General features: G+C 40.3%; 1 long non-coding RNA gene across 1 annotated transcript in view; it reads left to right on the top strand.

Moving 5' to 3' along the window:
- Positions 1 to 20,648, top strand: part of LOC141990113 (uncharacterized) — a 202,092-nt gene that overhangs the window by 125,527 nt on the left and 55,917 nt on the right. Inside the window, exon 2 of the long non-coding RNA XR_012640082.1 lies at positions 351 to 455. This is a non-coding gene — a long non-coding RNA (uncharacterized LOC141990113). The remainder of the gene's footprint in view (positions 1 to 350; positions 456 to 20,648) is intronic.

Below are 20,648 nucleotides of genomic sequence, written 5' to 3' on the forward strand. Positions count from 1 at the left end.
AGTATCTCCTGTGAGGCATTCAGCACCTTGCACGATGGGGCCATAAGGGCTCAGTCTACGGTAATTCTCCTTTGTTAATGTGAAAAGACATTGTGTAGCAATTTATTAGAAGTCATGAGCTCATCCAGTGGGAATAGTATAAAACTGTAGTGTTACAAGGTACTAATATGCAAAATTGAGTCATTTTCATGAGACATTTCGTTCCAGTGGTAATGTCCTGTTCTCATTTTAAAGGGTTTTTCCTTATGATCTACTGAATTTCTTTGCAAGGAGACAGTGCAAACATGCCTTTGAGAGAGTCAAAAGTTAGAAAATAGCCTATAAAATGAATGTTCCCCTTTTTACCCCAGGTACAATTTGATGCTGTGACAGCAGCCAAAGCATAAGCTCCCCAATCTTGTCCTTCGAATGACCTCAACCTTGACCTGGAGGGACACCATCTCTACGGATGAGAGGTATGTTATTACTTGTTATTTCATTACAAGGCCCCTGCTGAGCAGAGACTGCCAAATGGGCTCAATTAAGTGTTTCTTGTGATGTGTATTACCGTCTACGGGGATGAGTTGATACTAGCAAACATATCTCATTTTCTTCAAGTTTGACTGGATATGAAAAGCATGTGCCTTATTCATTTATGTGATACTACAGTACATTATTTATATTTAAATTGAAAAATCATAATATTTTATATATATTATATATATATATATATATATATATATATATATATATATATATAATGTTATGTACTACAGTCTTTTCTTATTCCCTGACCCTCAATAGCAGCAAACAAGAAAGCCACAGTATTACTTTCAAGGATTGTCTACTGCAATTTAGCCAAGCATTGTTGCTTTAAAGGAAAATTACATCAAACTGTTGTAGCCTTCTGATCAGCATCAGCCTGTTCTTTAACATGGAGGGTGAAGTCCAACAAATTCACAAATCCAACTTAATATGCTTTCTGATTGTGCAAGTGCTATAGTATTTTGTTATATTGAGAGTTCAGCAAGTATGGGTTAATTAGAACTAGGGTGACCAAATGTCCCGATTTTATACGGACAGTCCCGATTTTGGGGTCTTTTTCTTATATAGGCTTCTATTATCCCCCTGTCCTGATTTTTCACATTTGTTGTCTGGTCACCCTAATTACAACAGTGCTTATGATTATGTCAATACTGTATACTTATACAAGGTGTAGGGCTGGAAGTGGAAGGGAAGAATAGTACAGCAAATACACACACACACACGCACTAGTAAACTACACCAACCATACTTTCTGTCTTTAAGATCCTTAGTGCCTGATTCAATGTCCTTTGAAGTCAATGGAAAAACTCGCATTGACTTCATCAAGGGCCTAGATCAAGCCCTTAGTAAACACAAGAGATATGAGGTTCTGCAAATTAACCAGCAGTGGCAAACTGACAGCTGTGCATTTTGTCTGGTACACAAATAACCATCTTCTTAACTTTTATAGTTATTTAACCAATCATGATGTACATGTGTCCTAATTGAGTAATCATGTGATCCTATTCCTTAAAGCCTTCCCAATCCCTTCCACTGGATTTTCTCCCCCACTTGTCATATTACTAATAAATTTATATTTTACGCCTTTAGTGGCAGGAACTATGGTGAAATCCTGGCCCTATGGAAATCAGTGGGAATTTTGCAATTGACTTCAGGGGAGCCAGGATTTCATCCACCCTGTGTCTCTCTTTCTCCTCTGTGAAACAGGGGAGACAAGACAACACTCCAATTGACCCTAAAGTAAAGAACAAATAGAAGCATTTTATAAAGGGAAGAAACATACCCATGATGCCTTCTTTATACATCAGAAATAATCAATGAAATGTATAAACCAAAATCCAGCTCTTCTCAGCTGCATCTCTGTTAAAAATAATTGTTTTTTGTGACAACTTTTGATTTTTGGATGATACAGGTACATATTAGGTCAGAACAGCTCAATATCCTGTCTTCCAACAGTGGCTGATGAAGTTGCTTCAGAAGGAGTGAACAGTACAGGGCATCCAATCCCAGCTTCGAGTAGTCAGAGGTTTAGGGACATGCAAAGGATGGGATTGTGTCTCTTACCATCTTCCCTAACAGCCACAAATGGACCTATTCTTCATGATTTATTTAATTCTTTTTTTAATGCTGTTTTCCTCCTGAGTCCATTACTTGGGACACTTGGGAAAAGATTGTTTAACATGAATTAGATGCCTACATACTGACACCTGCTTTAAGCTTGTTAGTTCTTGGATTTACAGCAGTTCTTGCTCTTCTAATAGTTTCTTCAATGTAAGATGACTTTGAAAGGGCTCATTTCTGCTTTCCTCAGATCAGCTAACCAACAGAATATAGGAAAGGATACACTGCTTCCAGGGGGTGAGTACTGGCCTGATTATCTACTGCCTTGTCCTTACAGCTGTGAAAACAGGACTGCAGACAAGGTGTAAAAGCTACTATTCTGATTGGATAGTATTCCACATCTAATCTGCATTCCTTTTGCATAGGTACAGATGATTACATCAGCAACAAGACAAGATCTGAGTCTCCAAACTTGCTGTCATAAATATAAAGGGAAGGGTAACCACCTTTCTGTATACAGTGCTATAAAATCCCTCCTGGCCAGAGGCAAAACCCTTTTACCTGTAAAGGGTTCAGAAGCTAAAATAACCTCTCTGGCACCTGACCAAAATGATCAATGAGGAGACAAGATACTTTCAACTCTGGAGGGGGGGAGAACAAAGGGTTCGCCTGTCTGTGTGATGCTTTTGCCGGGAACAGATCAGGAATGCAGCCTTACAACTGTTAGTTAGAAAGTAATCTAGCTAGAAATGCCCTTAGATTTCCTTTTGTTTAATGGCTGGTAAATTAAGCTGTGCTGGATGGAATGCATATTCCTGTTTTTATGTCTTTTTGTAACTTAAGGTTTTGCTTAGAGGGATTCTCTATGTTTTGAATCTGATTACCCTGTAAGGTATTTACCATCCTGATTTTACAGAGGTGATTCTTTTACCTTTTCTTTAATTAACATTCTTCTTTTAAGAATCTGATTGATTTTTCATTGTTCTTAAGATCCAAGGGTTTGGGTCTGTGTTCACCTTTACAAATTGGTGAGGATTCTTATCAAGCTTCCCCAGAAAAGGGGTTGTAGGGCTTGGGGGGATATTTTGGGGGTAGACATTTCCAAGTGGGCTCTTTCCCTGGTCTTTGTGTAAGACGCTTGGTGGTGGCAGCATATGGTTCAAGGACAAGGCAAAGTTTGTACCTTGGGGAAGTTTTTAACCTAAGCTGGTAAGAATAAGTTTAGGGGGTCTTTCATGCAAGTCCCCACATCTGTACCCTAGAGTTCAGAGTGGTGAAGAAACCTTGACACTTACAATCACATATTATTTGTTTCTTCCCATGGAAGCAGGATGAACCCAAGAAGTGGGGTCTACTGTACTCTATTTTCTTTTTTGCAATTTCTGTTATTCATGCTATATTAAACACTGAAAAGAAAACCCCAATCCAGGTGGGAATCTTCTATCTTACTCATTACAAAACTGACATTTGGTCCAGGATTTCTGAAAGATCTGGAAAAAAAATGTTTTGGTATACTTGGGCTGAGTTGCTAGTGAATTTGAATAAAGTTTTGAGGTATTTATGATTTCAATGGAAACGTCACAAAATGTTCAGAATGGCTTCAGCTCTTAAGGAGGCAAAACTTGGTTTTAGCTGATTTCCACATTCAAACTCAGAATACACAGTGAAAGGGATGCTAATTCAGAAGAACTGAACAGATCTTGCATGAACTCCTGCAAACCAAAACTGCTAGGTTTTGTGTCATTTGAACCAGGCTGAATATAAAAATGTCTTTACCTTCTGCTCCTTTACAAGTCCCAAATATAACATCAAATAAATCCTCACAGAATTAACACGCAGCTTCCATCAGATTCAGAGCTGTAGAGATCAACTGAAATCACTTAGAAACATATGAAGAGACTGAAGGATCAAGGTTTATCAGCTAATTCCTCTCCCTGCCCAACCTACTGTAAATGCAAGCAATTGATCTTGAGTCCATCTGATGCTAATGAATGAGGCTTGTTCACAATTAGCAGTAGCAGTACTCTTCCCACCAAATGCCATCTTAGGTGACATGAACTTGTTCAATATTATTGGACACCTTTGAATGGCTCACCACAACACTAGGTTTTCTAACATTCATTTATGTCTGATACTTACAACATCCCGGTTGAGTTCTAAGTGTGCAGTGTTTCAGTCAGAGGTTATTCACTATGAAATATTATTGTAGATGGAATTGTAGCAAAAGCTGTGGGAAACAGGTATTTTCTTGTTGCTTATGGGTGGCCCAAGAACACATAACAACCTGGAGCTGGAAATCCACTACAAATATATCCACAGCGTAAACCCACAAAAAGTCTCAATCATGGGATTTTAAAAGAACAGTGGACTGATGAACTTTTATATCTGGAGACCTAAAAGCATACCCTGACTTAGGTCTCATACAACTAGAACTTCTTTGTCCACATTAAATAATCATAACAGGCATAATTTAGTATTTTTGGTAGTCTTTACTGAGTGGAAGCTATGGGCTGAAATAGCAAAGGTGTTGCAGGTCAAGATGGAGGAGAACTGGCAGAGTTTGATGCAGAACTTTGCAATCACAATGTATGGTCAGGTCATTGCTTTTCCCTTTTAAAAGTTCTAAATTAATTCAAGAATTTTTAAAGGAAAAAATGTCCCTATCACAATTACATGGGCATTTTGTCAGCAGCAGTAATGGTTGCAGTTACAGAATAACTACAGATAATTACAATCATTTAATTTCAAAGTATCAAGTCACTTCATGCAGAACAAGTAATTTATCATTATTGACCTTAGCAGAAGCAAATTTACCCAAATCAATAAAGGCTCCAAAGATCCATTAGAGAAGGCAATGATTGGTTACAAATGTTAGGCACTTTATATATACCTGTATTAGTAGAGGAAACGCAGGCCTGGATGTTTTTGATTAATGAAGAGGGATGTTTTTTCTTAGTAGAGACAGTTATATAAAATAGAGTTGACCTTAATTCTCCTTTAATTAATGTTATGGAAAATCAGTTGTTTTTGTTAAGTCCTATTAACTTCTAAAACACAGATAATTTAAAAAGTGTTAAAGTTTATAAATGAAAAAGTTAAACTCTTTTAAAGCTCTTCATTTTGTGTTCATTTGAAAGTATAGGTGGTTGAGATTAGATATGTAGAAACATGCAAGCAAGGATGGGCATTCTCCTACCCACTAGATGCATGGCATTATTTGTCATTTTTTAGGAGCTGGCCCATGCCAAACCAACAAAACACACTTGCAGCCAAATTTTCAGAAGTGGCTACTGGTTTGGTGTGTTTCATTTTTGGGTGTTCAGAGTGAAGTACCCCCTTTTCAAAAGTGTTGAGTACCACAAGTCAAGTCAACAGTACTGTTGCTAGGAATCATACCCAAAGTATCTCAAATTGGTCACCCAAAACCTGAGGCATTCAAAATCATTGAGCACTTTTGACATTTTGGCAATGGCCTCCGCATTAGTGATGGGCAATCAAACATTCTATCCTATTCAGACAAATCCCAATCTCTACTCAAATATTGAAGCTTCAAGGGTTCTCCTTCTTATCTCATGTCAGACTTCTTTATGTACTAGATTCTCTCTCCTCCCGACAGAACGGGGGTGTGAGTGTGTGTGTGTGTGTGTGTGTGTGTGTGTGTGTGTGAAATCCAGACCCTAATGAAATCAATGGGAGTTTCAAATTAGAAATAAGGCACAAGATTTTACAGTGAAGATGATTAATCATTGGAACAAACTACCAAGGAAAATGGTGGATTCTCCATTTTTTGAAATCCTTCGATAAAGACTGGATGCCTTTCTGTAAGATATCCTGTAATCAAACACAGGTGATCATACTCGAGATAGGAGTAAATGGACGAAAATGTATGGCTGGTGTTATACAAGGGGTCAGACTAGATGACCTAATGGGACCAGATCCACAAAGGGTGCCTAGAAAATTACTGGAATCCACAAATCCTGAATTAGGTGCCTAGGCTCCCTATGCAAGCAAAGGAAGATATAGGCACCTATGAACAAGATCGATAAAAGCCAACCTACAAGGTGGGGAGCACTAAGCTAGCTAATGGGAGATGCTGGCAAGAGAAGTGTGTCCTAACCCCCACCCCTCTTACAGAGTTAGGCTCCTAAATCCAGGTTGCAAAGAGATAATCCAAAACTGAGAACCCCTTCTTGGAGTCAGGCAACTTGGGCACCTAAGTCATTTTTGCCAGAAACATTGGCAAAAGTACTGTCTCCCTTATGACTTTCAGCTCAGTGATTAAAACACACATCCAGGATGTGGGAGACCCAGGTTCAATTCCCCTCTCTACCTGCTGAGGTGAAAGGATTTGAACTAGGGTCTCCCACTAAACTCTGGTGCAGTTTTCTCTCAGTCACTCCTTTTGAAGCTGTTCCATTTTAAATAAATATTTAAAGTGTCATTTGGCCATAGGGAGAGAGTGGGAATGAGTCTATAGTCCAGTGATTAGGCCACTCACGGGGGAGGTGGGAGACCCTAGCCCATCTCCCTGCTGCAATAACTAATGCTCTGAGCATAGTTACAGGATTGGGCCCCAGACATAAGCTACGCAAGGGAGCACCTAACTTCACCTGGTTTGAGGATCCTCCTGGGGCTTATGCATGAGACAGGTATCAGAACATCTAAAGTCAGGAATTGTGTGGAGAATTAGAGGCAGAAACATTGGCACTGAGGGAACTTATACCGCAAAAAGTTAGACACCAATTAAGTTTAGGTTCCTACAGGGTTAGGTGGCAGCTAAGTGGGGTTTTGTGGATCACAGAGGTGCCTAAATCTGGGGTTTAGTGTCTAAGTCCCTGTGGATCAGGGCCATGATCCTTTCTGGCCTTAAAATCTATGAACCCCTCCCCCAATCTTTGGATGTCTCCTCTTGCCATCCTTTCCAACTCTTCCCTTCAGAACTTCTTGGAAAATATTTAGTAAGTCCCACTCATCCATGCCCCATTATGCTAATTTTTCCTTCACCATATCCCATATCAAGACATAACCTGCTACCTTCATTGATACAGTGCCTGAAATCTATCATGCCTGGTGTCTGGCCGTTTTATCAGACTGACTGCTGTCTTAATCTATTGCACACATCAACAGACCCCTGAATTTTTCTGAGGAGAAAACTGGAGTGTATGAAGTTTTCAATGATTGGGATAACAGCTAAGTGCTTTTTTTTGTTAGGGTCATAAATGAGGTAGGTGTATGTCAAGGCTTGTTAGGGAGTAATGAAGGAAAAGTTTCCCTCCCCACACTCGTTTTCTGAGCTGATAGGAATTAGGGCAAATCAAAGCAGAAAGATTGTCCTGCAATCAGAGAATCTGCTGAGATCAGTTAAGACACAATTGCCTCATTAAAATTATCTAGGCATAAATAAGAAGAGGAAGGGGTGGTTTCTTGGTTTCACCTTGGTATATATCCTCAAGAAGTGGGCTACTAGGAAGAGAAGTGTTTGGGATGGAAAGTAACTAGATGGATGTATTTGGGATTCATAATTTAGAAAGACTAAATCTGTCCTGAAACTGGGGACTTGTTCCCCTTTTTGTTTTCTTATGAAGACAAATAAAGAAAATACTAAGAGAAAAACATGACAATCTTAATTTTCCATGCAAATGGCCTGTTTGACTTTGCCTAATATCAGGCCTAGCAACCTATAGCCTTCATTTGTGTTAGAAAGGCAGCAGATAATCATTTTGTTTATCCTTTTGCAGTTTTGATCTACCACTTAAGCAGTTTCAGGGCAGCATACATCTTGGCCAGTATAGTGCTACAGTACATATTGGATATGTTTCTACTAAAAAGGAATCCATATCCAACTTGAGAAGGCAAAAAAGCACTTTAAAAGCAAGTTTCTGTAACCACTGCTAGAAGACAAAATAGTCATATCCTTTGCAGCTCTAGACTGTGTTATTTAATTTAATAGTCATAGATTATAAAGCCAGAAAGGATCACTGTAATAATTTTGTCTGACCTCTTCTGTAACACAGGACATAGGATTTCCCTGAAATAATTCCTGTTTGAACCTGAGCATCTCTTTTAGAGAAACATCCAATCTTGATTTAAAATTTTGCAGTGATGGAGAATCCACCATAACTCTTGGTAATGTTTTTCAATGGTTAATTACCCGCACTGTTAACATTTTGCACCTTATTTTGAATATAAATATGTCTAGCTTCAGCTTCCAGGCATTGGCTCCTGTTACACCTGATAGGTTAAAGAGCCCTTTATTATCTAATTTCTGTTAGCCATGCAAGTGTTTATGAGACCGTGGGCCCTTTGTGCTAGGAGCTGTACAAATACCTATTGAGAGAGAGAGTTCCTGCCTCAAACAATTTACAGTTTAAGTAGACAAGACAGACAAAGGGTGAGAAGGGAAACAAAGACACATTGAGGTGAAATTACTTGTCTAAAGTCATTTAGCGGGTCAGAACCCAGGCTACCGGACAGACACTGTAGTGCCCTACCCACTAGCCCATACTGCCTTTCAATTAAACAATATTAAATGCTGAATTGAGAGCAACAGAAGTGCTAGTGATACATTTATGGTACTAATGGAGTACACTGTGCTTGTAAAGTGTAATGATTTGGGTATGTATAGCCAAAGAAAGTTAGTGTGCGCCTCTAAAGTCAGATGTATATCACCTCGATAACTAATCTCTAGATATAAAAAGTCCCTTTAACTGACTGGGAAACAAGAAGAGACTGTGCCTAAATTTGGAAGGATTAAGCTCTAAACCTGGCTTTCCTGTCACTGTGTGTTATATTTACTAAGTACTGAACATATATTGAGTGCTGTGGGCGGCACTGATATTGGACGATCAGCTGTAGTTTGTGGGTTCCACATTCTCAGAACAATTACAAAATTCTGAGACTATATTTTCTACTTTCACATTAAATAACTACTTGCATACTCAAGTATGGTTAGGGTTAGGGTATTTTATCATACCTTCATTTTTCTGTCATATATATGTTCTATATTTTCTTTTCCATCATTGCTGACTGCTCAGATATTTGCAATTAAACATTTCTAATCAGCCTTCTCCTTTGGCCCAGTTTCATGAGTGGTGCCTCTCTCTGGTGATTATATCACATCACAGGAGAATAAATTATGATGCTGTATCTTCTGGATTGACACTAGCTCTTTGCATATTCCCAATTTTCCCTTTGTGTAATTTGGCACCTATAACTGTAAAAATCACCAATTGGGGTGCTAGGAAGGCAGGGCCTTAGATATTTTTTGCATTATTTCCCAGAGTTTTTTGTGCAATTTTTCTTCAAATTTCACTTGGTTTGCATTGTTGTTTCACAACAAGAAACAAGATCATCAGAATAGGGGGCTAGCAAATTGACAGAGCCTACATCACGTGGCAGAACAATTTACATGTGTGACTTACAAAAGACTGAATCCTGGACATTCTCAGCGTTGTAACTGCACACCTAGGACACACACACAAGATCTCCATAGCTCTCATTGACCTTGACAGCGTAACAGTAGTGATATTTTTCACAAAGACTGACCCTGTAGAGACATTTTTGTGTAGTATACATCATCAATTTTGCTTTGACTCATAGATGTTGGAGGTGGAAAGGCCCGTGTGACTGTTCATTCAATCCTCCTTCCTAGGCAAGATTGTTCCCTATTTCTATATTTGGCCTAGATCAACATATTGTCTAAACTAATTTTAAATATCTCATGGAGATTTCACTACTTCTCTTTGAGGACTAATTTGATATGGTTGTTCTCAAATTGTTGCCTGTGGATCACAAATCATCTGCCTTCCCTGATGGCCTTCAGAATAGAACGTTTTGAGACTGTAAGCTTTTAGCAGGCTAAATCATGATTTTTGAATGCTTGAGGTTAGCAATAATTAGGCCAAATCCTGAGGTCCCTTCTCGGCTTGTGCTCACTTCTTACTCAAATAAATTCTCACTGACCTCAGTGGTGATTATTTATCAGTGCATAGAAAACTGTAGGGAGTTCTAACAATATGAGCACTGAGATTGGGTCATTTACTAAGGCCATGTGAACGCAGCTGGTCCATTTGCCAAACAAAGCCATTTCTGTGCCGTATCCTCCTCTGAAACTTGATTGTGATTAATCCAAATATTGGTAGAGAAAAAATGTTGTGGGAGCTTCAATGCCACTACTTTCTCAATAGCCTAAGAAAAGGGAGGTTGGAGTCAGGGTGGCAATTGGTAAACAATTCTTGTTTACTTTAAAGGGGGTGTTGATGATCTCATTTAGCAAGGGTCACCTGACTTTATCCACTAGGAAGGGTAGGTGTCATTTTCACAGCTGATTGGTTGGAGTTTTCTTAGAGCCTCTTGGTTCTTTATTGAGGAAGTTCTGTCCTCCTTCTTTAAGTATTATAATTTAGCAATTACATAAGCATGAACAGTGAAGGAAAACTACTGATGGCTAAGCGTCAAACCAAAGACATACTTCAATTTCCTTAATAAAACTGTTGTTTAATGGTTCACTAATGTTCACTGCTAGATTGTTGAACATTTTTAACATTAGAGCCTATCCCTTTGCATACTTATTCTATGGGTGGCATAGTTTTCCAGCTTAAGGAGAAAGATGCAGTATATTGGACATCCCACAACATATCCTGCATATACAGTTAATGTTGTGATATATGTTTTATTGTTTTTCTTTTTTAAAAAAAGCACCTTATACCAGCAGCTAGCAAACTGTATGCCTTGAGTCTAAAATGACATAAATATGATAGATGTCCTTCTCCCACAAAATGTTTTTGCTTTGAGAGCTCAGGAAAAGCCAGCAGAGATCGCAACACAACTTAGCAACAAATCATTCTATGTACATACATATATATATATATAATCTGCCATGTAGAAACAGGACACAGTCTATTTTTCTGTTGCTTGAAAGCTTTAATTACAACCTTATTAAAGATTTTTGTACTGATGATTCCTTCCATTTCTCTGAGTTTTCTACTGGCGGCTCTTTAACAGAATGCCCTGAATTTAAAGAGTTCTGTTTTGTTAATAGTATTAAAAAGCCTGGAGGTAAATTAGAAAAAAATAACAAGTTTATTAAGAACTAAATTCAACTGAACTTAAATGTAAATGACACAAATGGCTGAAGCAGGAACATTATCACTCATTTCAGGATGCCACCCCGTAGCTCTCTGGGGGGATATAAAGTGACAACACATTCCGCCAATGACATACAAGGTGGATCCATTACATAATCAGCATAACTGTCATTGGCTGCTGAGACATCCGGAGGGCAGGAATCTATTACTTAGCAATTCTGACAGCTGATTTACCTTTCATGGATGTCACATATACCAGAAGGCCCAATAAAAAGCAACATCCAACTGATATGAGTTCTAATATTTAGTGGGTCACAGGAAAACTGATTGAGAGGAAATGGTATATTGCCCATGAAGATTGTGGCTGCCTGGAAGGACTGGTATTTAATTTTGTAATACCTACAGATGATGTAAAATTGGGTAAACCCTCTCCCTCTTTCTATTTTTGATTCCAATTCATCTCAAATAATTTTTGCATTTGTTCCTTGGATATCCCTGTCTTCATGCTCTCATTAATAGAAGACAGCGTATCTTTGTGTGTCGTCCCCTTTAGAATTAGTTTGTCCAGTAACAAAATGTTATGAATTTTGAAAATACTGTCAGTCAGGACTGGTTACATTTACCAATTTAAAAAGAGTTTTTGTTTCAAAGCACTTTGCCTGCTATCCAAGGTAATTGGAAAGTGAGTTTGAAAAATCTTCTAATGTGCTATTTAGAATTGACCAAGGCTGAAGAGGAAGCTTCTTAAACAAAATATAATTAATTTCTATCTGTCTAAGCTGATCAGTGCTGGCTGACAGTCCCTCTGTATTCTTTATTTTTAATGTATGTGTATTTTTTTCAATAGACTACATCTTCCTTTCATCTGCCTCTTTTCCTCTGGTAAATTGGCACTTTCTGTCTTCTAGGAATCTCATTACTGTCCAGTCACTCTCCACTGCCTCATAATAAAGGTGCCCAACTCATGCACCCAAACAAAATGTAAATATATATTTTTCTTTACCAAAGCTTTACTCCATGTACACCTTTATGGTCTCAATGGCTTTTACATGCCAGTTGTGTTCTGAAATCATTCCAACTTCATGATACCTGTTCAATCCACCTCTTTTCTAAAAAATCTTCTAATCTGTGCTATGCAGTATTGTACACTGCATGGAACATTGAAAGATGATTCAAGCAATTGGATTCACACACATGCAAGGGAATAATTATTTGAGAAAGGCTTGGTACAAATGAAATGATCTGTCATCTTATGGCAAAATTATGAATCATGAGAACTGAGTTATTTTAGACTTTCTGTCTAATCTGTAATCGTCATCAAGATCTAAATTTTCCAAAAATCAGGCTTCTACATAGCTAAAGTTAGACATCCTAAAATTGAAGCACTGAAAATTAGTTGCCACTTTTATGAAAATGCAGGTCTGAACCTCTCTCTGTTTACTTCTTCATCTGGAAAGTGGGGATAAGATTTTCCTTCCTCTGAGGATTATCATGAGGCTTAGTTAAGGTTTGTGAAATGCATTGAAACTCACAGTTACCTCCTTCTTCTGGTTTGGTGTCAGATCAGTGGATATGCTGACCTGCTCCTGCATGTTATTTCCCTGGATCGGGGTCTCTTGCGCCACTACACACGCCTCTCGTTGGTGCCAAGGCTTTAAGAGGTTAATGTGATAAATTTGTTCTTGTTTCCGGTGTCCTGGCTGCTGCACCTTGTAGGTTACTTCCCCCACAGGTTCAACCACCTCATAGGGCCCCTGCCATTGGGCCAAAAGCTTGCTTTCTGCTGTGGGTACCAACACCATCACCCGATCCCCTGGTTGGAACTGTCGGACTTTTGCCTGGCAATTGTAATGGGTTCGCTGGGCCTCCTGCGCCTTTTCCAAATGATCCCGTGTAATAGGGGTGATCCGGGCTATCCGTTCTCGCATCTGCAACACATGGTCAATTATATTTCTCCCCTCATTGGGTTCCTCTTCCCAGATTTCTTTTGCAATATCTAGTATGCCACGGGGTGGCGTCTGTATAATAATTCAGAGGGGGAAAACCCAATTGAGGCCTGAGGTACCTCCCGGATTGCAAACATAAGGTAGGGTAATAGGGTGTCCCAATCCTTCCCATCCTAACTTACCACTTTCTTTATCATTGCCTTGAGGGTTCGGTTAAACCTTTCTGCCAGCCCATCGGTCTGCAGATGATAGACTGAAGTTGTCAGGGTATGTATATGGAGCAGCGTACAGATGTCCTTCATTAGCTTCGACATAAATGGGGTACCTTGGTCTGTTAATATCTCCTTTGGTAGCCCCACTCGGGCAAAGATCCCCACCAACTCTTTAGCTATCGTTTAAGAGGCTGTGTTCCACAGGAGGACGGCTTCTGGGTAGCGAGTAGCATAATCCAGAACGAAAATATATATTGGTGGCCCCGGGCTGTCTTCTCCAGGGGTCCCACTAGGTCCATGGCTATTTGCTCAAAGGGGACCTCTATGATGGGAAGGGGTACTAAAGGTGCCCTCAAGTGGGGACAGGGACTGTGCAGCTGACACTCCGGGCAGGACGCACAGTACCTCCGCACTTCTTAATGTACTCCGGGCCAGAAGAATAGTCGCAGGACCCATGCCAGGGTCTTCGCTACCCCCAAATGACCCCCAAAAAGATGACTATGGGCCAGACTTAATACAGCATTCTGGTGTTTTTGAGGTACTAGGATCTGCTCTACCTTCTGCCCCTGTACTGGTGTAACCCAGTAAACGAGATTCTTCTTCATTATGAAGTAGGGTCGTGGTCCCTGGGTTTTCCCTTCCACGGGGACCCCATCTACTTCGGTCACCTCCTTCCTAATGTTTTCACACCTTGGGTCTTCAGCCTGGTCCCGTCCAAAATTTCCTCTCCCGGGGCTAATCTGCCCAAGATCTAGGGGGCCAGTCTCTGTTGCCTCTACTGGTTCAAAGGCGTTAGGGTGTGGGTCAGACTCAGGTGCTTCTCCCTCCTGGGCGGCCTCCTTTTCAGCTGCTCGGGTCCGCCTACCTACAAGAGCGACCCTCTGGCTTTGGGCCAGTATTCGGGTTCCCAAGGCCTGAGCTCCCCTTCTTTCCCTTTTCGTCTTTCAACCGTGTCTGGGAGTGGAGAACAAATCTGGGGATATTTCAGAGAAGGTTGGGGGTTGACAGTCTACTGTGGATGCCTCACTACTTTCAGGGCTTCCCCCTTTCTCCAATTCCCCTACCAGGAGTAAGTCTCCAAACCCTGGGAAGTCCCTCCCGATGAGCACTGGGAATGGGAGTTTAGGGACTACACTTGCTGCTACCTCAGTAGTGTTCCCCTGAATCTCGATTTTTACTGGGATTGTGGGGTAATAACCAACTGTCCCATGGACGCATGTTATCCCCGTACGCTTAGCCCACAGCAGCTGACTACGCTTCACGAGGTTCCCCGAGACAAGTGTGATAGCACTCCCCGAATCAACCAGTGCCGTGGTCTCTACCCCATTTAGCTTCACTGGTCTGGTGTACATATGTAGGGTTAGTGAGACCCCCACAAAGTGGATTAGGGAGCATGGGTCTGCCCAGTTCCCCAGGTCACACTGCATAGGCTCCTCGGCATTGGGACACTGTGAAGCTATGTGTCCCCACTCCCCGCAGGCATAACATCTGTATGGAGCCCTAGGCATTCCCTGGTCTCTTGGTTTGGGCAGTCTAACATCATGATCCTCTTCCCCCTCAGTGCTCCGACTCTTTGTGGCTTCTGGTGGGCCTTCAGTCCCTCTCTTTTTCCACCTGGGCTCTCCTGGTGGCCCAGTTACCGGAGCTCTAGGGCTTGGTGCCGCTAGTTTAACCTGGGCTGCTTCTTCCTTAACTGGTCGGGTCAGCTCCCTCACAGTCCTTCGCCTTTCTAACAGCGTGACAACCTCATTGTAGGTGGAGGGTTCGTTCTGGCTTACCCAGGCGCAAAGGTCTGGTGGTAGTCCTCTCATGTACCGGTCAATGACAAGAACTTCTAGTATCTCCTCCGGACTCCGGGACTCAGTTCGTAACCACTTTCATGTGAGATGGATGAGGTCATATAATTGGGACCATGGGGTTTTGTTTTCCTGGTACCTCCACTCATGATATCACTTTGCTCGTACTGCGGTCGTTACCCCAGATCTGGCCAGGATCTCTGCTTTCAGCTGGGGGTAGTCTGCCACAGCCTCTTCAGGCAAATCATAGTAGGCCTTCTGGGCCTCCCCACAAAGGAATGGAGCCAGACCACTGTTCTCGAGGCCAAACCTCCTGCAGGTCTGTCCTCTCAAAGGCCAGGAGGTACGCCTCTACATCATCCTCCCGTGTCATTTTCTGCAGCCAATTGCTGGCCCGCATGATCTGCGTCCCATCATGGCCGTGGTTCAGCTCTGTAAGGGCCTTTACCTGGTTCACCAGTTCCTGCAGCATAGCCCGGTCTTGAGCAGTCTGGTTCATCAGCAGGTGATTAGTTTCTTGCTGCAGCCGCATTGCCTCCTGTTGGGCAGCTGCCTGGACACGGGTAGCTTCCTGCTGGGCAGCCGTGGCTTGTATCAGTGCCCTCCATTGTGGTGAAAAAAAATAAACCCTCTCCCTTTTTTCTTTCACCTCCCATACACCCTCCTTGTTCCACTGTGCTGTGCACACCTAGAATCCCACTACTAACACTAGTCGTGACAAAGTTCCTCCTCTACCTTGGTGGGTCTTGCACTTATTGGCAGATTTGCTCACCTTGGAGCTTCACGATAGCCCTCAGTTTGGCCGTTTTCAGGAACCCACAGTCCAGGTCAACTCCTCCTGTGTCTGACCAGGAGTTGGGAGGATTGGGGGGAACCCGGGCCCACCCTCTACTCCGGGTTCCAGCCCAGGGCCCTGTGGAATGCAGCTGTCTAGAGTGCCTCCTGGAACAGCTGTGCGACAGCTACAACTCCCTGGGCTACTTCCCCATGGCTTCCTCCCAACACCTTCTTTATCCTCACCATAGGACCTTCCTCCTGGTGTCTTATAATGCTTGTACTCCTCAGTCCTCCAACAGTATGCGTTCTCACTCTCAGCTCCTAGCACCTCTTGCTCCCAGCTCCTTACACGCACACCACAAACTGAAGTGAGCTCCTTTTTTAAACCCAGGTGCCCTGATTAGCCTGCCTTAATTGATTCTAGCAGTTTCTTGATTGGCTGCAGGTGTTCTAATCAGCCTGTCTGTCTTAATTGTCTCCAGAAGGTTCCTGATTGTTCTGGAACCTTCCCTGTTACCTTACCCAGGAAAAAAGGACCTACTTAACCTGGGGCTAATATATCTGCTTTCTATTACTCTCCTGTAGCCATCTGGCCTGACCCTGTATATATACACACACACACACACACACACACACACTTTATACAGTATATAATGTATACGGTATATAATATACATATACAGAATGTATATGTGTATACATATATACATATATACTTTATACAGTATATAATATACATATACAGTATATTTATGTCTGCATCTGTAATTTTCACTCCATGCATCTGAAGAAGTGGGATTTTTATCCACAAAAGCTTATGCTCAAATAAATCTGTTAGTCTTTAAGGTGCCATCGCACTCCTTGTTGTTTTTGTGGTTACAGACTAACATGATTACCCCCTGATACTTGATTGTATCAACCTAACCCTACCTTCAGCAGGCAGATCGAACTGCATGTTTCTACAAAAAAAACTGTAATTCCTTCTAGCTGCAAACAACCTTAAATTTTTGCAAGAATAGCTTGTTCTGTTTGACTCGGGCTTTTTTTTTTAAGAAGTTTGTTTTTTCAAGTGAAAATTAGCTGCTGGCATATCACATCCACAGGGTTAAAAGCACCCCCTAATGTTTTCCTCTACCTCTAAAGATAATCCTTGATTGTGTGTTGGGGGAGGCTGTTTTTGTTTTTGTTTTTCATTTGTTTTTACCAAGTACAGTAAGTGAAGAAACGCCTTAGAAATATCAGAAAAGAGGTAGAGGGTGGGGAGGAAAAGAGAAAATCTCTAGAGTGCTTGCAAAACTATAGATTATATTTCTTTTAAGGGCATATTGCCTTTTTTGTATTACTTGGATTGCAATAGATTCTAAGTGCTTTAAAGTGTAGTTCACTTGTGAAAAGCAACTAAAATGGTACCTTCTTAAAGAGTTTTCCAAGATGTGGTGGATCTATTGGCAGACCATCAAGGCCTATGAAAGGATCAGGAGACAGTAAAGACAAAATTGGAAGCAGAAACAAAACAAGGAGATAGCAATGCTCTCAGATGAGTTCATGAGTGACACATCAAATTCCTGACACACGAGTGTCAATCAATGCATTCCCTCATCCGAGAAATTCAATAAAATAATTTAGTTAAATTTTTTTATGAAGTGGGCTCAAACTCTTCACTTTTCTGCCAAGTACTTCTAGATCACAGTGGTGCCAATTATTCTTCCTAATTCTGTCCCTCCAGTGTGGTTGCTGGTGGAGTAGGAAATTACTCCATTCTAGCAATGTTGAAGGCCATTTTCAGGGAAGTGGATTTGTGCATGTATGGATTACTTTCTACAAGACGTGTGCTCAGTATCTTGTAGAACTCTGTAAAACATGCCTCTTAGCATGTTTATTTAAGAAACAAAATGAATCAATGTATTTAATGGCTTGTATTAGTAAACAGCAACACAAATGCCAAAGCTTTGCAATTCCCATAGTTTACCTATGAGGCTGACTAAAAAATAATGCCGGATTTGTATTTTTGATGGGCATTCTATCTGCCTCAACATACCTTATTGGGATTACCAGAGTGTTTCATGAAGGTAAAAACTATGTCAGTGATCAAGTTTTAGACAATGAATGTTAGGAGAAAAATCAATAGTCTGATACTCTGATTAAAAAGAGAAAGCTCAGGAGGCTCCTAAACCTAAAAAGTTGATGTGTTACCTTAGTATATCTCACTGAAAGGACAAACTACACTGGTCTGTAGATTTATCAGGTACATTATTTCTGATGTAGTTTTAAATGAAGTATAGTATTAGCAATGATGAGAAAGAATGTCTTCTTTACGTTAACCCCTTGGGGCTCCCAAAAGCATATACGTTGGCTCTTTAGGGAGAAATACATGAGATTGTATCATGCTGGTGCAGTATAAAACTAGATACTATACTTGGACTTCCTGTCTCTGAAGACTGGATTGCAATTATTCTGCACTTAGACACCTGAAAATGAAGTAAAGTTCACACAAGCAATAGGACATGGGGAAAAAGACAATTACATGGTGAATATAGAAACATAGTAAGGGCGGGGGGCACATGAAGGGTGATTCTATTTGCAAAGAATATAGATGGGAACAAGAAAAGTTTATCTGGTTATCTGTAGTAGAAGGACGATAAAGAAAAATATTGGTCTGCTACGTAAAAGAACAACAACGATGAAAATGCTTAATAGCTACAGTATTCAGTAAAAATAATAGTAGCAGGGTATTTAATGTAATAATCTCTAACAAGAAAAGGGGGAGATCACAAGGCAGAGTCAGGAGAAACATGTTAACGAACATTTGAATACACTGGGCTTGATGCATACCTGTTGATGGAGGGAGAGACCAAACATTAAGGGAGAAATCACCCTGGGAGATGGCAGGCAGTGTTTGTACCAGGGACTTTGCTGAGGAGGCAATAGGGCAGCTCTGTGGCCTTAAATTTTCAGGAAGTTAAGCACCCCCAACTCAACCCAGCAAAGCCTTACTTTAAACATGTACCTAACGTCGGGTGAGTAGTCCCACTGGGGAGTTTGTATAGAAGCCACATAATGGAGCATACAAGATATTGCCTAATAGCCCCCAGGAGTGCTTTCAAGTTTGCCATCGAGAATTAGTCCCATGGAGGTTTGTTTTTTATCCTCAAGCTATTTCAAAAATTCAGCCCTTTTCAAATCACCAAGAGTGGCTTTGGATCAGGCCTCTTCAGAACAGGGCTACAATCATTTTTACATATAATTAAAACTTTGTCCTATAAAATATATACTTATTGATCTAGAAATGTACCCAGTAACCTTGGATTGTAAAACCAGAAAAAGGTGGGTCTTTCCACAATTCCACAAGCTATCAAATGGAAAGATCACAGAGATATTTCTCCATTTCAGTGACTAAATTACTTCTATCTAGTGATCCAGTTTGCTAGTAAAGATAGTAGTAAATGCATTAAGGACTACATATTGATTTTAATTAGAATGGGCAGTCCACTATTAATATGAGTTGTGATGCCTATAAAAAGTTGTCAGAGAGGGATTAATTAATTAATTGTAAATTAATATATTAATTGCGAGTAAATCAAAGCAACCATGGAAAGTGAATGCAGGACTGGAAGGGAAAAAAACAAAACAAAAACCAGAAAACCCACAACACAGAATGGAAACTGTAAGCAGCTTACACCATTTGTCAAAACTGGAGAAAATTAAACACCACATTAAAACAGTGTACCTGTTGTGATTGAAAAAGCAAAGCAATTATAATAAAGGTAGTAAACTAAATAAGATAAAACAATTTTATCTAAAATAAAGGATGTGGAAAACAGGAATGTGTATACAGGAATGTGTTTGGTGTGTTCTGAGAGTATATAAATGTATATTCTTTAATATAGGGTGGTTAATAATTTTAATGTTTACAAATTAAAATATTATCTTCCCCGTTGATGATCATTCAAACTCACTCAGGCCCTGGGAGGCTCAGCATGAAGATAAAGAGAAGAAATAGTCACTTTCAAGCAGACTAGTCCCCATCTTTCTTGCAGGATATTCACTGTTCATTGAACTTAACATAGTGTTACTGAGTTGGGATTTCCAGCAAATGGTAATATATCTAAATAATAACTCAACACAAAATAAATCAAAAAATGAAAATTGAATAAGAATGTATTTTTAAAACAACTTAACTTGAATGGAGCTATACCAGGGATGAATTTGACCCTAAATAATGTATTTCTTCATATACCTTGGTCTCTGAAAGGAAACACATGCATACAATATATCTTATCTATCTGAGGTATCCCTAGAGTCACCTATCTCCTTGGTAAGTAAGCACACTTTACCCATAAAATTAAAGCTCTACTGAAAAGCATTGAATAGGTAGAGGTGTTATTTTATAAAGGCAGCTTAGCTTTTGTTTAATTAGCTGGAATTAGTATAACTCCCTAGAGGTGGGGGATAAGGGAAAATGAGAATAAAAGGATAAGATAAGAAAAAGAGTCTGGCTCAGCCTTTGGGGTAATGGTGATGCACAGCAAAATCAAGATCACGGTCAGATATCTGGGAGATCCTCATTTGTACACAGACATTTTTACTAAAATGATAATTATGCCCCAAATATATTTCTCATTTACAATTTGTTCCATCCTGTTAAGGACCACACCAGTCAATCATTAAAGAGAATTTATGAGTGGACCTGGTGATATATTAACTTTGAACTGAAATGCCGGAGAGTTGAGCATCAATGGCTTTAGA

The sequence above is a fragment of the Natator depressus genome, chromosome 6, assembly GCF_965152275.1.
Source record: "Natator depressus isolate rNatDep1 chromosome 6, rNatDep2.hap1, whole genome shotgun sequence".
NCBI lineage: Eukaryota > Metazoa > Chordata > Testudines > Cheloniidae > Natator > Natator depressus.